The sequence below is a fragment of the Lutra lutra genome, chromosome 9 (genome assembly GCF_902655055.1).
Source record: "Lutra lutra chromosome 9, mLutLut1.2, whole genome shotgun sequence".
Classification (NCBI taxonomy): Eukaryota; Metazoa; Chordata; class Mammalia; order Carnivora; family Mustelidae; genus Lutra; species Lutra lutra.
The window spans coordinates 83,480,575-83,502,327 of NC_062286.1; the positions used below are offsets into that span (position 1 = coordinate 83,480,575).

The 21,753-nt window shown below is 43.4% G+C and overlaps 1 protein-coding gene across 6 annotated transcripts in view; it reads left to right on the forward strand.

Moving 5' to 3' along the window:
* The window catches only part of IL1R1 (interleukin 1 receptor type 1), a 78,787-nt gene that overhangs the window by 25,878 nt on the left and 31,156 nt on the right, over positions 1-21,753 (forward strand). The window contains exon 1 of one of the 6 annotated variants that reach the window (XM_047745356.1): positions 18,785-18,999. The exons of 3 other annotated variants lie outside the window; for them this stretch is intronic. The gene's annotated coding sequence lies outside the window, so the exon portion shown is untranslated. Of the gene's footprint in view, positions 1-18,784; positions 19,000-21,753 lie in introns of those variants that run through there. 2 more of the 6 variants (XR_007130049.1, XM_047745350.1) reach the window with 2 other exon arrangements.

Sequence of the window (21,753 nt, forward strand, 5' to 3'; positions counted from 1 at the left end):
GCTATAGTCTCTCATGGTTCACCTCCCCTTCCAATTTCCCTCAACTCCCTTCTCCTCTTCATCTCCCTATGTTCTCCATGTTGTTATGCTCCACAAATAAGCGAAACCATATGATAGTTGACTCTCTCTGCTTGACTTATTTCACTCAGCATAATCTCTTCCAGTCCCATCCATGTTGCTACAAAAGTTGGGTATTCATCCTTTCTGATGGAGGCATTATACTCCATAGTGTATATGGACCACATCTTCCTTATCCATTCGTCCATTGAAGGGCATCTTTGTTCTTTCCACAGTTTGGCGACCATGGCCATTGCTGCTATAAACATTGGGGTACAGATGGCCCTTCTTTTCACTACATCTGTATCTTTGGGGTAAATACCCAGTAGTGCAATTGCAGGGTCATAGGGAAACTCTATTTTTAATTTCTTTTTTTTTTTAAAGATTTTATTTATTTATTTGACAGACAGAGATCACAAGTAGGCAGAGAAGCAGGCAGAGAGAGAGGAGGAAGCAGGCTCCCCGCTGAGCAGAGAGCCCGATGCGGGGCTCGATCCTAGGACCCTGGGATCATGACCTGAGCCGAAAGCAGAGGCTTTAACCCACTGAGCCACCCAGGTGCCCCTATTTTTAATTTCGTAAGGAATCTCCACACTGTTCTCCAAAGTGGTTGCACCAACTTGCATTCCCACCAACAGTGTAAGAGGGTTCCCCTTTCTCCACATTCTTTCCAACACAGGTTGTTTCCTGTCTTGCTAATTTTGGCCATTCTAACTGGTATAAGGTGGTATCTCAATGTGGTTTTAATTTGAATCTCCCTGATGGCTAGTGATGATGAACTTTTTTTCATGTGTCTGATAGCCATTTGTATGTCTTCATTGGAGAAGTGTCTGTTCATGTCTTCTGCCCATTTTTTGACATGATTATCTGTTTTGTGTGTGTTGAGTTTGAGAAGTTCTTTATAGATCCTGGATATCAACCTTTTGTCTGTACTGTCATTTGCAAATATCTTCTCCCATTCCGGGGGTTGCCTCTTTGTTTTGTTGACTGTTTCCTTTGCTGTGCAGAAGCTTTTGATCTTGGTGAAGTCCCAAAAGTTCATTTTCACTTTTGTTTCCTTTGCCTTTGGAGACATATCTTGAAAGAAGTTGCTGTGGCTGATATCGAAGAGGTTACTGCCTTATGTTCTCCTCTATGATTCTGATGGATTCTTGTCTCATGTTGAGGTCTTTTATCCATTTCGGGTTTGTTTTTGTGTACGGTGTAAGAGAATGGTCGAGTTTCATTCTTCTACATGTAGCTGTGTCCAAAGAAGAACAAAACATTTGTTTTGACTCCATCCATGACACATAGAAATTAGCTCTGTATATTTCAGGCTCGATGCAAAATTCTTGAGAGAGAGCATGTAAACGTTCCAGCTTTGGATCTAGTGAGTACTCTTGGCCCAGCCATCCAAGACCAAGAATATCCCCCTATGCCCACACCTATGGACTGGAAGTGGGGGTCAGGGAAGTTGGTTTACTTTCCCAAGAAATAAGGGTATGCTATACACTGAGTAGACACCAACCCAAAGGCATCTATATGAGTGCAGAAAGATTGAATGTAGCCTTGAGTTAAATACCAAGTACATTTAGTCTATTTCCTTAAGGTGATATTGTGTCCTGGTCCAATGTGTGTTGATTCAAAGGATGAATAATATAATGTCAAAGTTTCATCAGTCAAATACATTTAACCACAGATGTACCAATGTCAGGCTCTCCTTATTACATTTGAAGTTGCATTTTTTATCTTGTTGGGAAAAGCATTGTGAAGTCTGCTTTGAGAAGCAAGCTGAGTTTTCTCATAAATACCCTTAGCTTCTGTGGAATGAAGTATTCCCAGAATTCCAAGCTGAAAGCAAATATGAGTACATCAAAAGCACATTTACCACAATTAATGGCAAATGAAAGGGCCAGGGGAGATATTTCACATACATGCTTTACATTTATGCAACAATAAAATGTTATGGTTGAAAATAATGTACACTAGTGCAATTCGAAGAAAATATAGAAATATGAGTAGAGTGTCTTCTGTGGATTGTTCTTGGTGGATGGAGAGCAAAGAAGGGGACATAGAAGAAACTGTCAGGAGAGGAAATGAGGGGAGAGGGTAGAAGGGGGGGAGGGGAGGTTTTTGAGTGAGGTTATCTCAGATGCTACCCTCACTACTGAGCCAGGGAAAGGTTTGACAAGGGTAATGCAGGAGATGGCAGAGTGGTCATCCTCCTAGCTCTCGAGGCTGATGGCTGGGAGATCTCCTGGAGCCTCTTTCTCAGCCACTCCCCAACTATCTAGAACCCACTGATCATTTAGCATGTGCTGTTTTCTCCCTGCAGAGTCACTTGGGGGGAAAACCACAGTAGAGGATTTATTCTTGCAACTTCATTGTCTCTGTGTGAGAGAATGATTCTGAGCTGAGATTTAGCTTGGCACAGACAGTGTCCCCGGCCCCCCCTTGGTCATAAGTCTCAGTAACCTTTTTATTGTTTCTTGGACTGAGGGCTTCCTGAGAAAGTAAAGGGAAGAGCTTCTGACAAGGGTTGAGGGCCGTCACAAAGGTGAGCTCAGAATTAAGTCACATTCAGCAGCCAATATCCGCTTGGGGGCACACAGGTGAGACATGAAAATAAGGGAGATGTTTAAAAAGGCGAAGCACAAAATGTTAAGAACCTTCAGCCTCCCTGTGGCACTTATGGCTCCAGAGTGTCAGCCAGCCTGGTTGAGTTGAGGGTTTCTCATGGTCTTGGGTGTAATATTTCAAAACAGGCTTACAAGGAAGGCTGAGACTCTCACAGGTAGGGATGGGAGGGTTGCCTGTGAATAAAAGACCTCTTTTGTGATGCTTTGAATGTTGCCAAATTTGGAATTTGAAATGGTTTTCCTAGAGGACTTATCATTGAATAGAGCACCAAGTGGGATGAAGTTAACGGTGAAAAAGTAGAATCAAAGACAGTAGTGATGTCATCTCCAACCAGTAGCTTTGTTTTGAGAGATGAATTAAATGGTTTTGATCAGTAGTTCTTTACTTCAATGGACCTAATGCTCTTTTTCTTGAAAAATATTTTTACAAATGCCCTCTACTATTCTACAATGAAATTTACTGATAACATATCCTACCAACACATGGTATTAAAAATTTAACTATAGGGGCAGCTGGGTGGCTCAATCAGTTAGGTGTCCAGCTCTTGATTATGGCTCAGGTCACGATCTCAGGGTTGTGGGATTGAGTCCTGTGTCAGGCTCCACACTCAGCACAGAGTCTGTTTGAGGTTTTCTCTCTCTCCCTCTCCGTTCGACTCTCCATCCCCCCCAAAGTAAATAAATAAAACCTTAAAAAAAATTTAGCTCTATTACCCTAACCATGATATGAAGGAGAAATGAAAGTTATTCCACATTCAATTCCACATGTACAGACATGGGTATGACTGAACCGGAAGACACAAAGAAATTGTCAGATGCTTGCAGGGACACCCAGAGAGGTCTGTAATATGGCAGCTGCAAACTACAAACAGATGAAAACAGTCTGTGTCTCTCTGGAGATTCACCTATCATTAGTGGCATTGCCGTTGATGATGTGATTTTCTCCGGTGGTGTAAAATCTTTTTTAAAGTTCCAGAAAAAATAAAGTTCTACCTCCCCTCAATTTTTGTAGTAGCTGTGTCTCCAGAAAATTGAGTACATCTTAAAATGGCACCAAAATTATTCTGTGATTCTGTGGAAAACAGAGTTAGGTTCCAGGCTCAGGTTTTACTCACATTCTGGTCTGGTGGGATATTTGAGAGTTTTGTAGGATGAAGGACATTTTGTTGTATAGTACTGTCCTGGGTATTGCAGAACCTCTAGTATCCCAGACTTCTGTCCACTAAATGAAGCACCTGCCCAAAGAGACACCCCAAAGTACTTCCACTAGACTTAGAAATACCCTAGGGTGTGCTGTTCCCCTTCCAAAGATCTATTTTTTCATAATCATGGGTTGGAAGAACCCTTGGGGGGATTGTTGGTTAATAGGTATTGATCTGTGGAGCAATTGGTAGCTCTTTAGTCATACACATTTCCAGGCACCATCTGTGGTGAGATTCTGCTGAGGAAGTAGGGTTCTGGAATGTGCATGAGACATGGGTGCACATCCAGAAGTGGGGCCCACTGACTCAGTCATCTCTCTGATTCATGAGGCCCCTTTCCCGTATCTAGGGCCAGTGGCTATCCAGTCTGCATTTGAAAGAGGAGGGTTTGAACATCAATGTTCTTTCCAGCCCACTTGTTAGTCCAAATGCAAGCCACGAATTGGAACAGCAGGTTAAGTTCTTATGTAAATCCCTTTTCTGGGTTCTTTCTTGTATATGGCAGCTGTATGGTTGAGGGTGAGAAACACTTTGCTCCAGGTCTCCATATTGTAAAGTCCCATTGGCTGGCTCTGCTCCCCACCTACCCTTAGAAGGACCTAGAACAGATAAGTTGTTTTCATGATAACAACCTGCATATTCATGGCTAGTTCCTGGTGAAATAAAGATGGTTAAGAGAACTATAACCAGTTGTGGAAGAGTTGGGGCAAAGAAGGTAAAACACTGTTAAATGGAACGAATGAAAAATACCGAAATCAAACATCTAAGAGCCTTCAATGTGCAGAGTTAAGTGATTCATTCATTCATTCAGTAAATAATTTAAAATGCACCTACTACACGTCAGGCTTTCTTCTAGACAATGGCAGTACAACAGTGAAAGAAACAGACCCAAACCCTACCCTCATGGGGCTTACACGGTAGGAGGCATAGCAGGTTATGAACAAGATCACAAGGTAATAGAGAAAGTGAGCCAGAAGATACATGGACTTCAGATGGGCTACGACTGTGTGTGCACTCTTTTGTATGCACTTGTGCGTGGGACATCCAGGGACTTCAGCTACCTCTTTGGCAAGGAGAATTTCTTTGGCAATAGCGATTTGGAGTTTAGTAGTGGAGAAAGAACGGGAAAAAGATGTTGCTGTTGTCAAGACAGGAAATGATTCAAGTTTAGTAGAGCTTTTTAACAATGAAAAATGAAGAGAAACAGAACAACTTTGGCATGGCAATAATTGAATTTCTGAGTTTACGTAAGGAATGTTGAGAAACTTCTGGTCTCGAACTGACCTTTGGTTTGTTTTAAGTGCTTCATTATCGCTGAGGACTGTTTGGATTTCAGTGCCTGATAGTCGTTACGATATTGGCAAAATGCACTGTCCTATTTCAGGGACCAAGTTCTTTTACATTTCACCCTTGATTACTTTAGCCTTGCCAGTTTGCGCAGAAATATCTGGCTTTTTAAATGTGGTTTTGGTTAGTGTTTTTGGAATGAGGAATTTATCAGTGGTGGTGACAAGTACATACTCTTTCAGCCAGAAATGCTGATGTACTCTTTACCAGAAAACCCCCTATTCAAAATGACATCACATTAGGATTTTTTGCCATATAGAGCTTCTGTAATGTTTGCTTATTTGCATATCATTCAGTTAAAAATACTGCCAGGTACATTCATTATCTGTGATTTTCTCAATAACTCTGGTGTAACTGGGCAGGTATTTTATCCCATTTCACAGGTTCAGAGATCCCGAGTAAGGTACCGAAATTTAACTGATGTATGGCAAATAATGATCATCTCTATTATTGACCATGTATTAGACCATGTTTAAGTATTCTTTCCATATTATTCGGTCCTCACAACAACCCAATAAAGCAGGTAATATTAATAATGTTATTTTACCATCAAGCAAACAGAGAAGTTTAGTGACTTGCTCAGCACCACACAGCTAGTACGAGATAGAGCTGGGACCCAAGCTACGGCAGTCCAGGTCCACTGTCTACACTTGCAACCACTCGGCTCTTCTCCCTCTAGTTGTGGAAAGCAGACTTCCTATGTTTTAAGGTGTTTTTTACTTTACAAACAACGATACCACAACAATGATAAATGGCAGGGCAGTGAAAGGTTGCAGTGTGACTGGCAAAGACCAGCAGCTTTGGAGACTGAGCTGGATTCCAACAGGTTATTCCACTCACTGAATAATCTTAGGCAAATTCTTAAGCTTTGTTTCTGTCTCTAAAACAAGGGGATAGTGATACTGTTCATAGCATGGTAAGCATAAATGTGATGTCCTATTAAAGCATCTAAATGACTGTAATCATCTAAATGACGTAATAGTTGCTTGATGGTTAACACATTTCCTTCCTTCATAAATGATCAGTTATTAGGCATGGATCAGATGAAGTGTGGGAACATTATGATAAAATAGATTAGAAGCAGCACTGTCGATTTTGCAAACACTTTGAGAAATTTGGGGTGGGACTTGTACTACCTAGAAGAGCATTTCAGATCTCAGGGATGAGTTTAGACCCAGTTTCTGGCAGGTGACACTTATGGAAGCTGCTGTTCTGTGAGTTATCATTTCATAGTCTGGGTAAAAGATGAAGCAGCTGGTGTTGGGGGTGATTCTCCCTCTGACTTCTTGATCTGCCCCTCATCCTCGTTCCTGGGAAGATACTTCCATGAAGTACACAGGGGTCTCCATAAGGCTGCAAAAGCTTTAGGCAGAACAGAGGTTCTCAGACTTGTGGGCTAAGGACCCCTTTATGCTCTGAAGAATTATTGAGAAATTTAAAGAGGTTAGTTTATGTGGTGAACTCTATTGCTTAGAAACTATTAGAAATTAAAACAAATTAAAAAATAAAATTTTATTGATCATCTTAGAATAAATATAAAATCATTACCTATTAACACAAATAACATTTCTTTTACAAAAACATATTTTGAAAACAAAAAAAAATTGGAAAAGTAGCATTGTTTTACATTGTTCTGGAAATCTCTTGAATATTCGGCTCAATAGAAGACAGACGAATTCTCATATCTGTTTCTGCATTCAGTCTTTGAGATGGACATCATGTAGCTTCTGGAAAACCCACTGTATACTTGAAAGAGAATATATATATGTGAAGAAGACATGTACCATCTTTGAATAATTATCAAAGTAGTTTTGACCTTGTGGACCTCTGAAAGGATCTCAGAAATCTCTGAGAGCCACTAATATAAAATATTTTTCTTTTTAACAAATTTTTTTGAACACTCATAGAATTTCCTCTCAACTTTGCCCTCCTAATACCTATTTTCAACCAATCACAATTGCTAATAATTCTTCCTTTTAAATTCTTGGGTTTGGCAACCCTAGAGATAGATAACTTGGTTCTTTTGACTTTATATGTCTTGCACCCTCCTTCTTTTCTTCCTTTTTTCCTTCCTTCTCTTCCTCTTCCCTTCACTTTCTTCCCTTTCCACTCCCTGTAGCACAATCTTGGTCTTTCTGCCTCTGGGACCTGTCAGTGGTCACATTGTTCTTTACCTGACATCATTCACAGTTTACTTCCTTCCTCAAAATTCTCAGTCCTGTCAAACCTTTATTAATTCTGGGTTATGTTTTATAAATATTTCAAAAAACTTTCCCAAACAAAATTGAAAGGAAAAATTTTTTGAGATGTGTAAAGATGGCCATGTTCATGGCCAACTGTCATGGAAACTCTGGAAGCTGTGTAGCCAAGTTCTGCTGCCAGCAAGATTGACTAATAGGGTCTGGATTTACTTCTCATTGCAGACAACAAAAAAACTATACAAAATACATGAAGCCAGGGTTTTTAAGGCACTGGACCTCTGCCATTGAAGGCCAGGAACCCCAGAGAGATTGCTCTTGCTTACCTATTTGAGAGAGCTTCCAGGCTATGGAAGAGAGTCCAGCCACTTCCATAGGAAAGGGAGACCCAGGTGGAAACCAGCAAACTTCCCAGAAAACTGAATTGAGATAGAGCTAAACACCAAGGGAGACCAAGATGGCTGTAGTTGACAGAAGAGATACCAGAGAGGGGAGAGTTGCAATGAGGAAGAACTTCAAGTCTGCAAGGGGTCCCCCTTAAGAGTGTAGCAGAGTACAGATGAGCACATGTATGAGGCAACTACCTGAGGCCAGAAAATAAACTACCCTACAGGGGTAGATGAAATAGTAGACAATACACAAGGCCAAGAATAATTTCTGTTCCAACAAGCCAGACTGGAGAGCCTCATAACCTATAGGCATTTGGTAGGGCATGAGATCAAGGGTTTCAGCAGTGGGGCAAAATGAGCCCCATGCTGAATGCTGCCACAGCCCTGCCTAATGTGTCATAAAGGCAAGACCCAAAATAACTGAGGCACTTCTAATAAGTAAAATGCATCCCCCAACACAAAAATACCCAGCATCCAACAAGTTAAAATTCCTTATTTTAACTTCTTTGGCATCTAAAATTATTTTAACTATTTGGCATCTAAAAAGAAATTAATATGATTGCAAAGAAGGAGAAAAATAAAGAGGAGAGCGATTAATCAATCAAAATGAACTAAAAACCAACACAGATGTTAGAGTTAGAGACCAAGGCAATTAGAGACCAAGACATTTGAATGGTTATTATCACTGTATTCCATATATTTGAAACAGTAAGTAGAGAAGTGGAAGATGTTAAAAATAAAAAAGAGACCCATCTCTAACTTCTAGAGATGAAGACTGCAGTGTCTGAGATCAAAATATACTATATTAGATGTGTCAGAAGAATAGATTAATGATTTAAAAACACAACAGAAACTATCAAAATGAAACACATAGGAGAGAAACAAATGAACAAACAGAAGGACAGAAGTATCAGTGAACTGTAGGACAATTTCAAGCAGATGGTTACACATATGATTGAAGTCCCCCAGATGAAGGAGGGGTGACAAAAGAAATACTTGAACAATGGCCAGAGCTTTTCCAAATTGGATGAAAATTATAGACCCATCGATCCAAGAAGTTCAATGAACCCCAAAAAACACAGAGAAAAATACATTACGTTCTGTGATAATCAAATTGTTTAAAACTGGTGGTAAATAATAAAATCTTAAAAGCTGTCAGTGAAAGAAGGCACAGAAGAACAAGGGTGACAAGATGGCAGATTCCTCACAGAAGTAATGTAAGCTAGAAGACTTTGAAGCATTGTCTCTAAAGTACTGAAAAAAAATACCATCAACCTAGAATTCTATACACAATGAAAATATCCAAATACAAAGGCAAAATTAAGCTGTTTCAAATATATAAAACATGAATTCATCACAAGCAGACCTACACTAAAAAATATTAAAGGCAATCCTTTAGGAAGAAGGAAAATGTAGACAGAGATCTGGAGCTATCCAGAGGAATAAAGAGCCCTTGAAATGGCAATGAAATCATGACTTAAATTTCTTTAAAAGAAAATTGACTATTTAAGAAGAAGCAGTGATAGTGCGGTGTGAGGTTTATAACATACATAAAAGTGAAGTGAATGCCACACATAGCAGAAAATCCAGTCAGGAAAAGATGGAACTATAGTATTGTAAGTTGCTTCTTAAAAATTGAATTATAATTGACATACAATATCATATTAATTTCAGGGGACAACATGGTATGATTTTATACATTACATAATGATCACCTTTACCTTCTGTCACCATACAAAGTTACTACCATATTATAGACTATGTTCCTCGTGTTGTACCTTTCATCCTCATGACTTATTTATTTGATTTTATTTTTTTTTAAAGATTTTATTTATTTATTTGACAGACAGAGACCACAAGTAGGCAGAGAGCAGGCAGAGAGAGAGGAAGAGAAGCAGGTCTCCCGCTGAGCAGGGAGCCTGATGCGGGGGTCGATCCCAGGACCCTGGGATCATGACCTGAGCTGAAAGCAGAGGCTTTAACCCACTGAGCCACCTAGGCACCCCAACTTATTTATTTTAAACTGGAAGTTGTACCTCTTAATCCCCTTCACTTGTTTGCCTACCCCAAACCCCTCCCCTGCAAGAACCACTGGTCTGTTCCCCATATCTATGAGTCTGTTTCTGTTTCATTTTGTTTTTTAGATTCCACACACAAGTGAAATCATATGGTATTTGTACTTCTCTGACTGACTTATTTCACTTAGTCTAATATCCTCTAGGTCCACTTACATTGCTGCAAATGACAAGGTTATATTCATTTTTATGGCTGAGTAGTATTTCACTGTATGTATGTATGTGTGTTTATATACACACATATACCATATACAGTATATGTGTGTGTATGTATGTGTGTGTGTGTGTGTGTGTGTGTGTGTGTATTTATATTAGGATGCCTGGATGGCTCAGTTGATTTAAGCATCTGACACTTGATTTCAGCTCAGGTCATGATCTTAGGGTTGTGGGATCGAGCCCCACATCAGGCTCCATGCTGGATGTGGAGCCTGCTTGAGATTCTCTCTCCCTCTGCTCTCCTCTCTCTAAAATAAACAAATAAATAAATAGGCAGAAAAGTGTAAAATCCATGACCTTGGCATCCACTGTAACCAGAAAAAAGAAACACAAATTACATGTAAAGCAAGAAGAAGATAATATATCAAAACAGAGAGCAATGAAATAGGAAACAGAAATATAATAGAGAAATCAATGACACCAAAAGCTGATGCTTTGAGGAGAGTAGTAAAATCGATAGGTGTCTGGCTAGCATGATCAAGAATAAAAGATAAGACAGAAATATAAATATCAGGGCTTAGGTAATATCAGTGCACTACACAATAAATATTAGAAAGATAATTATGCTAAGTGAAATAAGTCAATCAGAGAAAAACAATTATCATATGGTTTCACTCATACGTGGAATATAAAAAATAGCGCAGAGGATCACAGGGGAAGTGAGGGAAAACTGAATGGAAAGAAATCAGGGAGGAAGATGAACCACTGGAGACTCTTGACTCTGGGTAACAAACTGAAGGTTGCTGGAGGGATGGGGTCACTGGGTGATGGGCATTAAGGAGGGCACATGATGGCACTGGATGTTATTTGCAACTGATGAATCATTGAACACTACATCTGAAACTAATGATGTACTATATGTTGGCTAATGGAACTTAAATTAAAAAAAATGAAAGGATAATGACAGAATATTAGGAATAAAATTATGCTGAAAGCATTGACACTTACATGAACTGGATAATTTCTTTGAAAGACACAAACTACCAATCTCACTGAAGAAGAAACAGGTGACTTGAATAGGCTCCTATCTGTTAAAGAAATGAATTTGTAGTTAAAAATCTTCCCAGAGGGCACCTGGGTGGCTCAGTTGGTTGAGCTACTGCCTTCAGCTCAGGTCATGATCCTGGAGTCCCGGGATTGAGTCCCGTATTGGGCTCCCAGATCCACGGAGAGTCTGATTCTCCCTCTGACCTTCTCCTCGCTCATGCTCTCTCTCACTGTCTCTCTCTCAAATAAATAAATAAAATATTAAAAAAAAATCTTCCCAGAAAGAAAGCTGCAGGCCCAAATAACTTCCCTGGCAAATTCTGCCGAACACTTAAGGAAGAAATAATATCATTTCTGACAGACTTTTCCAGAAAATTGAAGAGGAATAAACATTTCCTGACTCATGAGTTCTCCCCAACTTTTTGATGTTAGTATTACTTGGATATCAAAACCAGATAAGATATCACAAGAAAAAATAATTATAGACCAGCATTCCTCAGGAAGAAAGACATAAAAATTCTAAACAAAATACTAGTAAATCCATTCCAATGATATATAAAGATGCTAATACATCATGGCCAAGAAGGCTTTATCCCAGGAATGCCAAGTTGGCTTAGCAATGGAAAGTCGATAAATATAATTTACTGTATTAACCAAAAAAGAATTTCTTGTAAAAATTGTTTTAAAAAATCGTAAAAAACTGTAAAAACCAAAAAAGAAAAACCATGAAATGATCTCAACAGATGCAGAAAAAGCATTTGACAAAATCTGACTTCTATTCCTGATAAAAATTCTCAGAAAATTAGGAATAGAAGTGTACCAGATAAAGGGCATCTAGGGAAGACCTACAGCTAACATCATAGACTGGAAGATTTCTCCTAAGATTAGGAACATGGCAAGAATGTCCACTCTCTTCACTTCTATTCAGTATGGTACTAAAGGATCTAGCTGGTGTAAAAAATCAAGAAAAGAAATAAAAGCCACCCAGATTGGAAGAGAAGAAGTAAAACTGTCTTTATGTGCAGACAACATGGTGATTTACTTAGAAAATCCTATGAAATCAATAAAAAGCTACTAGAATAAATGACTTTTGTGGATCACAAGATCAATATGTAAAAACCGGTTGGATTTCCATATACTAGGAATAAATAGTCAGGCATTGAAATTGAAAAGCCATACCCTTTACAATTGGTAACATCATTATCAATATTATTGGCATCATTTTCATATCAGTAATATGAAAAACCTTGAGATAAATTGGAAAGATGTACAAGATCAGCATGTGAGAGGGTAGCGACAGGGGTGCGGTTCTGCCCTTGAACCCACCGTGTGCCTGCACAGTTCCTGTCTGTGGTCTCTGCTCCCTGCCCTGCCTGGCTTGGGTTTCTCTGCAGATGGCATTTGTCTTTCCCAATTGCTGCCTTTCCCTGAGGCCTCTATGTACCTACTTCACTACTTCCACACATAGAGCGGGGAAGGTGGAGAAAGTGCTCAATACTTTCTAAGCATTGAGTTTTATTCTCGACTTCCTCTCCTTTTCCTGGGAGAGCATAGGGAAAAACTCTCTTCCCAGGGCTTTTCTCTGCATTCAAAATCTTATGCACTTACGTTCCTCAGGCTCTTAGGAAAGCCTGGGCTCTGGATGCCACCCACACTTCTTCTCCTTGGTCACCTTCTCTGAGACTGTTTCTCTGTGTCATTATTTTGATGTCCAGATTGGGAAATCATCAAGTTACTTGACAAGCACACAGTTAATATGTCAAAGCAATAGGGCAAAGCTCGGTAAATGATTTTTTCCTTAGAGAATAACAAAAAGGAATGAATGTAGCATGGTAAGATTTTACAATGCTAACACAATTGTACTTTAAATCTTGGTCTCTCTCTTTCTTTCTCTTTTTAAACCAAAAAGTAATAAATATCCTGTTGCTGATTTTATGATCTTGTGACTGTGGACAATAGTGTTGTCTGCAAGAAATCATTGTGGGTGCAATAAAAGCTTGGGGTGACACTTATCATAAAAAACTTCTCTGCATTCTCCTTTTACCTGGTCAGTTGACTACTTCCGACATTCAGGGTTGTATATGACTATTCTGGGACAGGGGATGGAGATATCCACCCCTTCCCCAATACATGGTTCCTCTCCTTGAAGATCTTGGGATATAGACACGAAAAAATTATGGACAAGGCATATACTGATGAATATAAAGTACTTACAAAAAATGAGCTCATAAAATATAGAGAAAACATGTGATCTTGTATGATTTAGCTGAGCAATGAAAGGTAGACTGAATGATGACACAGTTGATCAGAAGGGAAGAGGAAGGTGTGAAGATTCTTTCTTGGGTATAGATTTAAAATGAGCAGATTGTTTATTTTGGATGAAAACTAGTGCCCCAGAAAAGGACCTCTAGTCCAGAGGCCCTGAATTGTCTAGACTGTAGAGTAGCAACGTCCAATAGAACATTCTGCAGTGATGGAAATGTTCTATGGCTGTGCTGTCCAATATGGTAGTCACTAGTGACGTGTGGCTCTTGAGCTCCTGAAGTATAGCTAGGGCAACTGGAGGAACTGACTTCTTAATTTTAAATAATTTAAAAAGCTTCATGTTTCTGGAGGTCCCATGTATTGGATAGCACAGATCTTCTGCGTTTACTTCTCCTGAGTTGCTCTGTTTCTTGGAAAACCACTGAATACAACACTAGAAACTAAATCATCTTGCAGTTAGCAGTTGCTGAAAAGTACAAGGTTATAGCTACTTCTTTTACTCAAAATACCATATTTAAAGGTAAACCCGTTCGACTATCCCCAAACTCTCATTTTTCCTTTATTTGCTGGTGAGATAGTCATAATCACAATTTTCAGGAAGTCTGGTAACTGGGCAGTGGCCAGACGTGATCCTGGAGGAGGGAGGCTAGGTGTCATTTTCATTCAAAGAGAACTTGCATGCTCGACTGACTCTGTATGGTACAGGACAGGTCAACAGAGAGTTGTGGCACATTCCTGAGTAGGGTCATTGCTTTGCTTAGCTATTATTGTGTTACAAACTCAGTGACTTAAAACAACAATGTACTATTTTGTTTTTCATGGTTCTGGGATTAATGGGACTCAGCTGGGTGGTTCTCCTTTGGAGACTCTCCCATGGTGGGAGTTGGTTCTGGCTGTCATCTGGGGCTGCAGACTGGAGTGCTTCCATGTGACGTCCATGTGGTTTAGAATTTCTAATAGGATGGCAGTCCCAGGAGACTAACACCTCTTACCTGACAGCTTTGGGCACCAGGAGTGAGTGTTTCAAGAAACCTAAGAAGAAGCTGAAAGGTTTTTGATGACCTGGTTCCCAAAGTCCCAAAAAGTCAGTTCCACCTCATTCTATTGGTTGATACAGGTTGGGTAAGGCAGTGAGCCCAGCCCAGATTCAAGGGGAGGGAAATCAGACTTCACTTCTTGATTGGCGAAGCAAAGAATTTGCAGCCATCTTCCATCTACTACAGTGATCATATTAAAAGGGAACCACTGAAAGAAAACAAATTGACAGTGATGTTTAGAAAGGATCAAAGAATTGAGAGGCCGCAACATGAATCTGGATTTTGGAAGGTGCTTGTGGAAAAGAGAAAACACAGAGATGACTTACCAGAAACTTACAGAGAACCAAAGAGGGTGGGACTCTGTAGACATACCAGGGAAAGCATTTAAGGCAGCCAGTACTTTCGTTATGTTTAAAAATAAGTCTAAGGAAGGCAGGATTTTTGTTTTGTGTCTCATATATGACTGAGGACAAAGGCTTTAACAGGCCCCTCTCAGATGATGTGGGAAGCTGGTCATAGCTAACTTTTGGATGGTGATGGGTGGTTTGGTTACTGGTGCTTTGACTTTTATGTGTTGAACCAATGATTGAATCAAGACCTGGCATAAGAAAGAGGCCACCTGTCTGGTTCCATTAGGTGCAGCTGTTCTTAGAAGCCACCGAGTCTATGGGTCTCTGCAGCTTGCTGTGCTGTTTCTGTGTTGTGAGCGTGGGAAAAACCAGGGGCAAGAAGCCTTTGGCGCACAGTTGCTTTCACTGAGTGACATGAAAGCTGCAATTAGGACAAGAAGTTGGCGTGACTGCCTGCCTGCCTTGTCCGTCTTTTCGTCCTCCTCTTATAAAGGAAGTTAAGAAACAGTTTACTGCCCGAGGCAATTTTATGATACTCTCCACTTTCTCCTCCGCTCCCATCTCAAGTTCACATGCTGCTTTCTGACTGGTAAAGGTCTTGCAAAATCGGAGGAATTTGAACGGGAAGACGATAAGAGAAACCCACAGCTAACTGCTTGAGGAAGGGACAGGACTGAGCCAATTAAAACGAGAAGAGGCAGTAGTGGGAGGTACTACGAGACACAGATTGAAAAAGTGGTTATTTGGAGGACAGGAGGTGGAAACTATGTGAAAGGAACGCAAAATGAGGCTGTAGAAGGAAGTCCATGTAGGACAGTGGTTTTTAAATCTCTCTCAGGGAACACTGTGGTTCTGTAAGCAGTTACTGGCAGGTCTATAAATAACAAAAAAGAGGCTTTGCAAGAATCACAGAGGCCCTGTGTGCAAAGATGTAATTTTACTTTCCACAAACAGAAGTCAACTTAGCCCACAGATCCTCATTTCCATCTCTAGCATCAGAAAAAAAAAAAAAAATCTTGCCAATTCAGAGTTGTTTAGTCTCCACTGGTTCAAGACTCCATCTCTTCTTTCCAGAATCCTTCCCTCTCCCAACCCCTTTTGTCCTTCTGGACAGTCACTGGGGTTCTTTAGGGGTGGTGGAGGTGAAGGGCATGGCCTGCTCACTGCTTGTCCTGCTCTCTGGGGAGGGTCTCTGTCCATAGGTCATCCTTTGGACTTAACGACCCCAGCTGGGATCACACTTGCCCCAGTGTCCTCAGCTGCCAAGGCTGCTCTCAGCGTTGCCCTTCTTACCCCTTAGCAGCCTCTTTGGAGGCTCTGGGGATTGAAACACCCTGGGAGTGTTGCATCATCGTTTGTGAAACAGCCTGTCCTCAGGCCCAGGAAGCTCTATGGTCATAGCCGCCCCTTGGCACAGACCATTCTGGACATAGGGCTTTGCTATGATGGTCCTAATGGACTGTGACGTCCCTGACGGTGTCCAGGACTTTGTTTCTTGTGCACTATTAGATCTTCCTCTCAAAAAAGGGGATTTGAGCAGCTTGATGGGAGGGGCATATGAAATATGATCTCTTTTTTTAAAAAGTAGGATCCATGGTGGTCCAGCGCAGAGTCCGAAGCGGGGCTTGAACTCATGACCCTGAGATCAAAACTCAAGTTGAGATCAGGACTCGGACACTTAACCGACGGAGCCGTCCAGGTGCCCCCAAATCCCCAGGGAGATGGTCTCTCAAGAAAGGTGGTCTGTGGGTGGCCAAGTCTTCCAAATAAGAGGAGTCTCAGAGGTGGGAAGGTAGTGAGGGAGACACACTCCAGATTGTGTCACAAGACTCTGGCTGTTATTTCTGTTTCTCAAACATGGTTGGCATCGCCTTCATGAAGGGCATGTCTCACACTGCGGGACACACTCTCATTCAGAGCATGTGCATGTGACTGAGACCAGAGTATACAGGCGTGACAATCTCCACCTCACGAGTCTTCAGCTCTGGTATGCGGCAGGACAGGTGGACACATGAGCTACCTAGGAAACAAAGGGAAGAGGGAGTCAGGGAAAGTGGTTAGCATGGCTGAGGGAGGGAGGAGGTGAATTCAAGGTGCCAGATAGGACAGTGGTTATAGGTGAGAAGGGGAGGGCTTCAAAACCCGTCCTCATATTAGAGGGGTGTTTGTCTTATCTGAGTCTAGGGGCCCATGTGTCTAACAGGATAGTTGGGCTAGGGGCGGGTGGGAAGCATCAGAATACGAAGAAAAAAACAAGGAAAAGTATAATTTTAATTTCTACATGACTGCACAGATCAATTTTACTATCAACTTGTAAACTGTTTAAAAACCTTCACTATATAAATGGTGAGATGTGTTTATTTCACCAACAATGCTAGTTGTTTGTGAACTATCACCATCACGATGGGGCCTTGGGCTTAGAAGAACAGGTGTTCCCAACACTGGCTGCACGTTGGAATCACCTGGGAGGTTTTTTTTTTTTTTTTAAGATTGCATTTATTTATTTGACACAGAGAGAGAGGTCCCAAGTAGGCAGAGAGGGGGGTGGGGGTGTGTGTGTGTGGAAGCAGGCTCCCTGCTGAGCAGAGAGCCCAATGTGGGGCTTGATCCCGGGACCCTGAGATCATGACCTGAGCCAAAGGCAGAGGCTTAACCCACTGAGCCACCCAGCTGTCCCCACCTGGGAGTTTCAATAACACTGGCATTTGGGCCTCAGCCCCAGAGAGTTTCACGTGACTGATCTGGGAGTCAGGGGTCCAGATCTCTCTCCTGGTGATCCTAAGGTTTCAAAAACCACACTCTAAAAAGGAATCCTAAAGAGATGGGGCCATCTGATGAATTTTCACAATACCATGTTACTGGCCATAGAGTTGAGCCCGTTCCTTGGAGCAAGAGGAAAGAGATGTGAACCCTGGAACCAGATAAAAAAATTTTTTTTTAAAGAGAAATTATCATCATTCTAGACCACAAGGCAGCATTTGGACTGATGCATTATTGCTGCTGTTTTCTTTATCTGGGCCAGCGCCTGCCTAGCCTGGAAGGGATATAGGAAGGGAGGGTGTGAGTTCTGTTAGGACGGAAGCCATCATCATCTACTCAATGTCTCCTCAGAGGAGGATGGCTCATTAGGGCCTCAAAACAAATCAGGGTCCAGTCACTTGCTAGAGGAGTGGAAAGGGAAGAGCTACTTCCAAGCCCTTAGCTGTTGGGCTTAGAGCCCAAGCCAACTACTCTGGTACTTCAGCCTCCTTCCCTCCGTGCACCAAGGTTCACATCTGGCCATTCATTGCATTCCTCGGAGTACCGATTCTCTCGTGCAAAATGAGTGGATGGGAATAGGTGGGTCTTAAGCTGAAAAGAATTACCTGGTCTGGCCAAGAATTCTGGTATCAAGACTGTACCACCTGTAAGCTCCTTTTTCACCTGGGCACATAAATAATAACAAATAGCAAGGGACTCCTGTGTTCTATTATCCTTGTGCGGGTGCTGGTTTACAGTAGTAATTTATGTTACCTCCCCATGATATGGGTGCTGATACGATCCCTTTTCACAGAAGAAGAAACGGAGGTACCAAGAAGTTAGTGCGTAAGAAGCCAGGGTGAGGAGGGGGCCAGGCCTCAGGCTCCAGTGGCTGACCCACACTGTCTTGTCTCTGGCTGAAAAGTGTGGGACCTGAAAGCCCACTGGTGGGTCGGGAGCTCGATTCGCCCGACTCATGCCCAGGACCCCGCAGCTGGGTGGTAGCCAGGTTAAGACGTCCAGGTGAGTCGCTCCAAAAGTCACTTCTTGTGGGATGACCGTCACTGCCCCGCGTGGGGCGGGGGCCCCAGACCCGCGAGGATGCGGGGGGCAGGGCGGCTTTCCTGGCTCCTAGGCTCCTTCGCGTAGGGCGCGGGGCACCGGGCCAGCAGGCTCCCTCCCCCGCCGGGCCCGCCCCGGCGTCTCCGCCCGCCCGCATCCGTCCCCGCCCGCCGCGCGGGAGCTGGAGCCCGAGCCTTAGCGCAGCAGGAGCCGCGCCCCGCAGTTCCCGGGCGCGAGGGCGGTGCTGCTCCTGCTCGTGCCCGCGCCCAGACCCGGGAGCCGACCCGGAGCGCGCGGCAGCGGCCGGGAGGGGCGGGAGCGCGGTCGGCCGGCGCCCCCAGAAACCCCGGCATGTGACCGCCGTGCGCCCGCGCCCCGGAGCTCCCGAGCCCCTCGCCCAGCTCCCGGGGCGCTCGCCCCGCCGCGCTGGGCTCGGGGCCGTCGGGGGCTCGCCCAGGTAGGAGGAATCTGCAGTGTGCCTGGCTGGCTGGCTGGCAGGGCAGGCGGGGGTCGGGGGGGTACCCGCCGTGGCTTTGACACCTTTCCCCTCTGCACCCACCGCGCAGAAAGCGTCCTTCCTCCGTCCCCCTTGCTTGTTAGTTTGATGTGGAAGAAGGTGATGGCGGGGAAATCTGGGGGGGAGGGGGGTTGTTTGTTTGTATTCCTGTGTGAAGCCGGAATAAGGGTTGTTCAAATGCCTTTGGTGTGTGGCGGGTGGGGGTGGGGGTTTGCGACGGTCCTGGAGGGTTGTTCCAGGGTGTGTGTGTGGGGGGGGTGGGGGTGGGGGTGGGGGAATTTAAGTAAATTGCTTCCAGGCATTTGAATCCGGCCAAGTTCAGCTGCTTTGGGAGTGTCCCTCTCAGGGATTTATGCTCAGAGGGGTCAGTCTGGTCAACAAGATTAGGGAAGAAGGGTCTACACAGTTGGGGAGGGTAACTTGTGCCACTCCCTCCCTCCCCCAGCCCCCTAGGGAAGGGCTGATGCTGGGTGTAGCTGCAGACATGCAAAAGGCATTTATTCACAGCAGGCAGGGCCAGTACTTCACAGTTAATAAGACCCTTTACATTTCTTTTTTATCCCCCCAGCAGTCTTGTGAGAGACATGATATTATCACTTTCCTTTCACAGCAGAGTGAAGCAGAGCTTTACATAGGGTGACACTAACTTGGGGGACTGGCGAGTGGAGACTGGGACTGGAGAGTGAGCCCTTTGGACTCCAGACCTATGCCTTCTGTCTTCTGCCTTTTGGCATGATGGCTCCCGTGACCTACCAGGTCTTTCTCTTCTGTGCTGTTGAGGGTGCTCAGATTCCTGCCCAGGGGCAACTGTCCTCAGTGATTCCCACTGGCTCGAGACGTTCCCCAGATGGGCATGTTCTGGGGGTTTTAGCTCCCCAATCTAGGAACCAAGTAAGGGATGTCTTGGCTACGGAAGCTGTGGAGAAAAGATGAGCTGAGATCCATTCATCATTGGAAGGTGCTGGCTGGGTTACCTTGGCTTGTACCAGGCTTGTGGAAGGTGAATGTATCAAATGGAACTAACTCCATGACTACTGGTGAACTGAGGAGAGCCAGGGGATGAAGCTGGGGCGGGGGTGGGGTGCTTGGGAACTTTGCAGCCCTTTCCCACCCTGTTTACGTGCAGCTGTGGGCACCTTTTTCTCTCTTGACTGCTTTTAATTTCTGATTTAATATTCTATGTTCACATCCTGTATTGTGTTTTGAGCTAGACAAAAACGTGGGGCCTTTGGGATGGGATTTGATGAGTGAAGGGATAGGGAACCCCTTATTTATTTTCAGTCTTATTTGGCTAGCTGCCACTGTACTGTGTGTGGAGCATGACTTACACCTGTCCACCCTTGGGTAGCCTCCATGTGGTTCCAGAAAGGATGTTTGACCTGAATTCTCCATGTGACTTTCACACGGCTGAATTAAACCTCCGTTTTTAAATACGCTCTATGCTTCCTGTGTGGGATAATGTGGCAAGGCTTTCTTTATGGATTTTTTTTTAAATAATATCTTTTGAGTAATTCTTTTGCTGTTGGTGACACACTGTTCAATATTAGATTCACTAATTTATTTAACAAATGTTTACTCAATATCTCCTATTCTGGGTCGTATTCTAAGTACGGAGGATAGAGCAGTGAATAGGAGAGATGCAAATCCCTGCCCTCTAATGGCTGTGAAGTCCCGGGACAATTGCAGTCTCTCTGCATAAGGAAGTTCTTTGAACTTTGCCTCTTTGAATGGGTTGTGGGCACCCTGGCTGCCCACAGGCAGGACACCATTCAGTGTCTCCAGGGGAGAAGGCAGGAAGGTAACGGGTGCAGACATGGCGCCTGGGTTCCTGAGGATTGGCAGGGGTGCTGAGATATACTCTAGGGCCCAGTTGTGCACTTGGATGGGGGATGTTGGAAAGCGTGTGCTTGGGACGCATGGGGGGGGCAGGGGAGATGGGCGTCCACCTGGAAACAGGTAGAGATGTTGTCAACAGAACGTCTTATTGATCAGCTTCAAAGCTGGACAGTTGCAGTGAAATTACCATAGCACAGGGGTTAGGGAGGTACAGAGCATCAGCTGCATATGGACCCACTGTGAACTTGTCAGCTGAAGGACAGCAGGCATCAGGAGGCACTGGGACTCACTGGCTGTGGTCCAGCCCCATGATGTTCCCCATTGCTACTGTGCACAGGAATTGGGTTTGTGTTTTCCTTTCTTTGAGGTTTTGAGGTCATCACGCTGGCTTGCAGGATCTGTGTTGTCAGCAGCTTTGTTCCTCGCTCCCTCCACTCTTGTCCTTGCCTGCTGTGACCCCAGGAAGTGGACTGCAGCTTCAGGGCCATGCTCAGTGCTTTCGAATACTTGGAGGAGCCCTGGCCCCAGACTGCTCTCACCAAGCGCTGAAAGGGGCTAGGGTGTCCGAAGGTCCCTCGTCACCTGCATGCCTTTGAACTGGGCGCTGTCTCCTCATCTCATACACGTGGCAGAGTAGTGGATTCTTTGTTTCTTTTTTCCATTCCTGTCTGTTCCAGAAAGGATTTATAAGATGCCATGGGTTAAAAATCGGATGAAAGAAAACCAAGAGTGGAGATGAAGTGGGCCTGCAGTGAGTCTAGAAATATGTCACATGTAAACTTTCATGAAGTACAGATTTGCAGAGTTGCCAAGTGTGGCTGCAAATACAGAGGGAAGCCTGTTCCCTACCCTTGCCTG